Below are 8,007 nucleotides of genomic sequence, written 5' to 3'. Positions count from 1 at the left end.
AGCCTAACGTCTGTGGTGGGTAAGGTCTTGGAGAGGATTATAAAAGATACGATTTATAATCATCTAGATAGGAATAATATGATTAGGGATAGTCAGCATGGTTTTGTGAAGGGTAGGTCATGCCTCACAAACCTTATCGAGTTCTTTGAGAAGGTGACTGAACAGGTAGACGAGGGTAGAGCAGTTGATGTGGTGTATATGGATTTCAGTAAAGCGTTTGATAAGGTTCCCCACGGTCGGCTATTGCAGAAAATACGGAGGCTGGGGATTGAGGGTGATTTAGAGATGTGGATCAGAAATTGGCTAGTTGAAAGAAGACAGAGAGTGGTAGTTGATGGGAATGTTCAGAATGGAGTTCAGTTACGAGTGGCGTACCACAAGGATCTGTTCTGGGGCCGTTGCTGTTTGTCATTTTTATAAATGACCTAGAGGAGGGCGCAGAAGGATGGGTGAGTAAATTTGCAGACGACACTAAAGTCGGTGGAGTTGTAGACAGTGCGGAAGGATGTTGCAGGTTACAGAGGGACATAGATAAGCTGCAGAGCTGGGCTGAGAGGTGGCAAATGGAGTTTAATGTGGAGAAGTGTGAGGTGATTCACTTTGGAAAGAATAACAGAAATGTGGAATATTTGGCTAATGGTAAAATTCTTGGTAGTGTGGATGAGCAGAGGGATCTCGGTGTCCATGTACATAGATCCCTGAAAGTTGCCACCCAGGTTGATAGGGTTGTGAAGAAGGCCTATGGTGTGTTGGCCTTTATTGGTAGAGGGATTGAGTTCCGGAGCAATGAGGTCATGTTGCAGTTGTACAAAACTCTAGTACGGCCGCATTTGGAGTATTGCGTACAGTTCTGGTCGCCTCATTATAGGAAGGACGTGGAAGCTTTGGAACGGGTGCAGAGGAGATTTACCAGGATGTTGCCTGGTATGGAGGGAAAATCTTATGAGGAAAGGCTGATGGACTTGAGGTTGTTTTCGTTAGAGAGAAGAAGGTTAAGAGGTGACTTAATAGAGGCATACAAAATGATAAGAGGGTTAGATAGGGTGGACAGCGAGAGCCTTCTCCCGCGGATGGAGGTGGCTAGCACGAGGGGACATAGCCTTAAATTGAGGGGTAATAGATATAGGACAGAGGTCAGAGGTGGGTTTTTTACGCAAAGAGTGGTGAGGCCGTGGAATGCCCTACCTGCAACAGTAGTGAACACGCCAACATTGAGGGCATTTAAAAATTTATTGGATAAGCATATGGATGATAAGGGCATAGTGTAGGTTAGATGGCCTTTAGATTTTTTCAATGTCGGTGCAACATCGAGGGCTGAAGGGCCTGTACTGCGCTGTATCGTTCTATATGTTTTAACACCATATTTGCTTACATATGTATCGGCATGCATCAATTTCCGCTTGTGACTTGGTTATGAAATTTTGATAACTAAGGATTATGTTGCCTGCAGATTAAATGTTCAATTTTTTAAACATGCACATTGTTGCTGTGCAAAGTTCTTAATCACTTAAGATCATGCACACACCTCAATTTTACACAACTTGTTCTTAAAATCAACATTTGTTTAAAATTGCAAAGTCTAGAAAATCTTGAATATATTGCTTGGAAAAATAATAAATCAATGGGTACAGTTCTGATTTGAAATCTTAATTCCAAATGTAAGTACAGATAATGTTGACTGCGGATGAATGCAACACTTTTAATATCGTACGTACAAAAAAGCAATAAGAATGGCAAAATATTCTTTGTCATGAGTACAAGATTCTGATTTTGGAGTTGCAGGTTGATATGATTGGTACCATTGGGCAACACTTTCAATTCTGTAGATGAATTATTTTAAAACAGATTTAAAGTTAACTGTTAGAAAGGTCAAGGTGGAAAAGATTATTTTTGTCACAAGTGCTTTACCACAATTGAGAATAGCCTTCAGGGTATGTGGTGGATTCAAAATATGCTTCTGGCCATGATTGGCCCAGAAATGTGATTTTTACACTGGTTTGCCAATTGACAGCCAGCCAGCGTGAAACCCATATTGAGTAAGGCTTAACGCTGCAGGGGAGCTCAGGAGGAGAGCGAGGGCTGGAGCTTCTAATGTACTTCCTCCAGGGGAGAGCAGTTACAAAGTTGTTTCAAGGAGTTTCAGAGCTCTTTCATCTGCCCTGAATCAAGGTTCTGGCTAAAACAAAGGCTGCCTGACCAACCCGTCTGTCCACCTACCGTAAAAGCAGACGGGCCGCATGACATTGTGTTCAATGGTCTCTGCAGCCCCAGTAGCAATTGGGCAAAATTGCCTGTTTGATAGTCAACGAGTGTGCTTCTGACTCACGTGCCTGCCTGCCAACTGAAATATTGTACCATGACAAATACAGCATGTCGTGCAAATTCATGTGCCTCTGAGTCGAGTGCACGCTCACTTGGGTAATATTAAATTCTGGCCCAGAATTTTATATGTAAAAAATAATGTTTGCACTGTTTTTCAGTGGTTCACTGGTTTCGAATATTTAACTGTTTGAAATCTCCCAATTTGCCTGCTGCAGACTTTCAAATTCCTGAGTTGTATTTTACTCCTAAACTTTCAACTCAATTTGTCAGTATCATTTTTTTAATAAATATTTTTATTAGAATTTTCCAACTTTAACAATTAGACATATAAGAAATGACTCACTCTGTAAAATGTATGTACAATTTACATTTACCCCTTTCATCGACACTCACAGGTCCTCCATTGAAAGTTGGGCTCCGTCTTGGTCCCTTCTTTTGCCATGGGTGTTGTATTTTTTATATTCTTATATTCTTTTTCATTTTGTTGGTGTTGCTGTTATCCTTATGGCTCTGCTGGAGGGTGCTCTCTGTCCCCCTCGCTCTTTTCCCAAGTACCTTCCTAATAATTCCCTGGGTTCCTTCCTTGCTGCTCTCCCCTTGTTCCTATCTGTTCTGTGTGATCTTGTCTGCCCTCATTGATTTCCCCCTTTCTTCCTGATCGCTATTGGCTTCGAACAGGCTGATGAACGGCGCTTTGTGGAAGCCCTCCTCCGATGCTCGGATGGTGTATTTGTTCTTCTCCAGGTGGCGAAATTCCGACAGGAGGCAGCACAGTGGCGCAGTGGGTTAGCCTTGCTGCCTCAAGGCGCCAAGGTCCCAGGTTCAATCCCGGCTCTGGGTCACTCCGTGTGGAGTTTGCACATTCTCCCCGTTTTTGAGTGGGTTTCGTCCCCACAACCCAAAGATGTGCAAATTAGGTGAATTGGCCACGCTAAATTGTCCCTTAATTGGAAAAATGAATTGGGTACTCTAAATTTTTTTTTTTTTTAAATAAATTCCTTCAGGTCTGCCAGCCAGTCTGCAGCTGTGGGTGATGCTGCTGATCGCCAGCTGAGCAGGATTCTCTGGCATGTAATTAAGGAAGCAAGAGCATCAGCCGCCTTCCCCATCTGTAGTTCTGGCTAGTCCAACGCCCCAAAGACTGCCACTCTCGGGCACAGCTCCATCCTCACACCCGCAACCGTGGACATCTCCTCGAAGAAAGGCGTCCAGAACCTGACCAGTCTGGGACAGTGTAGCCACCTGGGGTGGCCACTGCCCAACACAAAATGGAAGATTGCAAGGAATGCAGGGAAAATTGACATGTTGGAAAGCAAAGCGATTGTATATTGGGACGACTGCAGAAACCAGACAGCATTGTGAAAAGAAACCAGTTAACATACTAATGAGGCAATACCAGGCGAGTCCCAGATACAATGGACACAAGTTAAGCACAAATCGATACATTCTATGGAAGGCCAGACCCTGTGGCGCCAGAGAAGCCCAAAACAATAGGTCCCAAGAACCGCCCCAGTGACCGAGGAACTGCCCTATGATTGGGGGGTTCAAACATATCGATTGGGAAGAGACCCAATCGATTCCAAGCAGGTAAGGGAGTCCGCCCAAAGGGGCACGGACCCCCTGGGACCTATAAAAGAAAGGTCCCACACATGGTCCTGTCTCCTGGCTCCTGTCTCCTACACCAGCCGTCGAGCAGCAGCCACCAACAAGTAAGTGCCTAACGACGACCGCTCCCAGAAATAGGCACTCCTGACCCCCTTTTCAATTGATAACAATCTGAAGTCTGCAGATCAGAGCAAGAGGCCTTGTTCCCTGACCCAGCAGATCCTTCGAGATAAGTATTAGTTGTTTAGCGGTAGGAGTAAGTTTAATCCTTTAGCGTGTGCATGGGTAGTTATTATAATTGTATTATAATAAACTCTAGTTGTTTGGACTTACTAATTGGTGTACGGTTTTATTGCTTTGAACTTCGCCTTGAAGCTTGTGGCGGTGTCTTAACGGCACCTGGCGACTCCAGAGCTTAGAACAAAAAACAGAGCCAAATTGAGTGTTCAGCGCACACACCCAGAACGAGCAACATTTAGTGGCAGACTCTGCCGGGAGTCGATTAGAAGTTGCCCCCCCCCCACTCCGAGAGAACCCAGAAATTTGAATTGGAAATCCAATTGGAAAAAGGAAAAACCACAAGTGTTCAAGGAGTTCAAATCAATAACGATAATTCGGAAGTGTGTTTTTGCATGCGTAACTAACAGGGTCGTAAGGTTAAACTGAGAGATTTGTGTTGCGTCAAACTGTCGGGAGTTTTATAATCGGAACATAGCAAAAGCCGTACCCGTATTTAAAAGCATTACCTGATCATCCCCTGTTCCAAATTAAAGAGAGAAAGAGGAAATGGCCATGCAGGCAATGGAACGCCTCATGAACCCAGAGCAGTTCGTGGTCGCAGCGACCAACAGTAGCAGAGTAGGCCAGTGTCCCGTATGGGAGCTGGAACTCAGGAAATATCTCAAAGGGAAAGGATGGCCCCTTTGGAGTGAGTTTTGTTTGAATGAGGAGACAGGTCCCGGGAGTATAGGACATACTATGGTTAAATGGACCCGCACCATAATCTCCTACGCCACAGAGGCAGGACAGAATGTCTGCAGTAGTTATGACCCCTCAGAAGAGGCCCATAATGAAAAATGGGTTTTGAAAAGATTGTCCCGCGCTTGGGAGCAATCTGTCCAAGGCAAGGTTAAAGTGAAGACCCCAGAAGAAGCTCAGGCTGCAGCAGATATACAGGCAGTAAGAGCGCACCAAAACCCTGCATGGGTGAACGAAGGAAAGAACAGCCCCCCACAGAAGTCGCAGGAATGTTACAACTGCGGACAGTTAGGACATTTTGCAAGGGAATGCAACGACCCACAGAGATCTCAGAGAGGCCAGCAGACAGGCACTCTGAACAGGAACAAAGCTAAGCCTATCCACAGTATAGGGACGCAGTCAGGACAGACCAATGTGGACGGAATGGACTGACTGTGTTCGGGCTCCCCCACTTGGGTCTGTGACACCCTCTGGGACCGATCCGGAAGGCCGGTGGTCACAGCAAAGATTAGAGGGAAGCCCATAGAATTACTTTGGGACACAGGAGGGTCCCGCACAACAATTAATTCCACCATTACAGCACAGGCAGACACGTGGCCGACCACATCCACAATTACACTCAGTGGATTTACAGGTCACTCGCAGCAGGGACACATTACAGCTCCTGTATCAATTCAGCTAGGGAACATCTCCACCAGGCACCCCATTGTTTTAGTTAGTCTGCCCCGCACAGCAGAACACATACTGGGCATTGATTTTATGAATGCCCACAGCCTGTCGTTTGATCCAGTCAATCTGTGTGTCTGGAGAATGGCAAAATCGGACAGGGCACCCGCAACTCTCACAGTAGGAGAGTATGCAAATAGGATTAGCGCAGTAGGCGACTACTGTTTTGACCTGACCACGCTTAGCACGGACAAACAGGTTAGGGCAATTTTGAACCAACACAGGACAGTATTTGCCAGTCACCGGCACGACTGCGGCAGAATGACTGGACAAGTTCAAGTTACTGGACCTGACCCGAGACCACAGAGACAGTACCGATTTCCCCTAGAAGCAGAGGGAGAAATTGGAAAAGTTATAGAGAGCTTATTAGAGCAGGGTGTACTTAGGACAGTAGCCTCGACTAATAATGCCCCTATTTGGCCAGTGAGGAAGCCCGACGGATCATGGCGTCTGACCATTGATTATCGGGAACTCAACAAAGTAACCCCAGCAGTAGCCCCCACAGTAGCAACAAGTCCCGAGACCATGCTCAAGCAGGGACTCCACTCCAAATATTTCACGGTATTGGACATTAGCAATGGCTTCTGGTCAATCCCATTGGCAAAGGCGTGCCAGTACAAATTTGCCTTCACATTTAAAGGACAGCGGTATACGTGGACATGCCTCCCACAAGGATTCCACAATTCCCCCTCCATTTTCCACCGACAGCTGGCAAATGGATTAGCCAAATTTTCCCGACCCGAATGTCTGGTACAGCATGTGGACGACCTATTACTGCAGACAGACACCAAGGCAGAGCACATCACGCTTCTGGCCGAGCTCCTGGAAATTTTACAAGAGATTGGATGTAAAGTTAACCCCAGAAAGGCCCAGATATTGGAGAATCAAGTGATGTATTTGGGTACAGTCATCACGCACGGCAAACGCGAGATCAAGTTCAAAAGAATTGAATCGATTCTTAAATTGCCCCTTCCCCAGAATGTTTCAGCCCTCCGGTCGTTTTTAGGACTGGTTGGGTACTGTCGGAACCATATCGATGGTTTTGCGACAAAGGCAGCCCCACTCTCAGACCTCCTTAAGAAAGGAGCCCCTTGGGAATGGCTTCCGCAGCATACAGAGGCTGTGGAAGAGTTAAAAAGGTCCTTAGCGCAGCACCCGCGCTATAAGTTCCAGACCAACTCTCCCCCTATGCAATAGAGGTAGCTAGCACCGATCTGACCCTCTCGGCCGTGCTCCTTCAGGAACGGCACGAGCAGCTACGACCCGTGGCTTATGCCTCACGACTTTTAGACCCCGTAGAATAAGGATTTTCAGCCTGCGAGAGGCACCTCATAGCAGTTTTTTGGGCAGTTCAGTACTTCTCGTACATTACCGGACTTAATCCCATCACCATTTTGACCGAGCACACCCCCACACAGTTACGTTTAGACGGTCGACTGAAGGACGGTTCATGAGCAAGATAAGAGCAGCTAGGTGGACACTACTGTTACAAGGACGGGACATAACAGTTAAACGGACCAAAACACACACGTTTTTAGCGGACAACCTCCAGTATCCAGGACAACCCCATGATTGTGAGATTGTAGCACCCCTACACAACACAGGACCCTTCATTGCAAAGACGCCCCCAGAAAGATAGGGAATTCAAGCCAGAGCCCCCAGCACACCGACGCGTGTGCCCCATTGAAGATATATGTGGACGGTTCATCCACAGTTTTAGATGGAGAATGCATCACTGGATGTGGGATCTATGTTGAGGATGCGCAGGGTCGCGCACTAGAAGAAATTGCTTTAAAATTACCAGGTCACTTAGGCGCGCAGGCAGCAGAGCTCGCGGCCATTGCATATATAGTGGACCACCCAGATTCGTTCCCCAGCCCAGCAGACATATATTCGGACAGCTAATATGTCTGTAACAGCCTGACCAATTTTCTACCCCTGTGGAGGACAAGAGGTTTTGTCTCCGCAGACGGGAAGCCCCTTCCATCAGCCCCATTACTCCGCCATATCCCAGAGAAGGCAAAGGATAGGACGTATGGCATAGTTAAAGTTAGAAGTCGGCATAGTTAAAGTTAGAAGTCACCATAGGTCATTCCCCCCCCCCTGGAAATGTAAAAGCCGACTCACTGGCAAAAGCAGGTTCCAGGCGAGGTCACTTTTGGACACCCCCAGCTAGCGCCCCTGTGAGTGCAGTTCAGGGGTCTCAGAGAGAAATCAAAGATTTAGTACAGGCACAGAAGCAGGACGAAAATCTCTGGGAGGTTTTTAAAGGAAACTTTGTGGCCCAGTACGATAGATTCAAACACGGTTTGACCACACATGAGGATGTGATCATTAAAGATAAATTGTATGTGGTTCCTGAGCAAGACAGGAATC

Source organism: Scyliorhinus canicula, chromosome 9, assembly GCF_902713615.1.
Source record: "Scyliorhinus canicula chromosome 9, sScyCan1.1, whole genome shotgun sequence".
Classification (NCBI taxonomy): Eukaryota; Metazoa; Chordata; class Chondrichthyes; order Carcharhiniformes; family Scyliorhinidae; genus Scyliorhinus; species Scyliorhinus canicula.
This window is presented reverse-complemented; position numbering follows the sequence as displayed.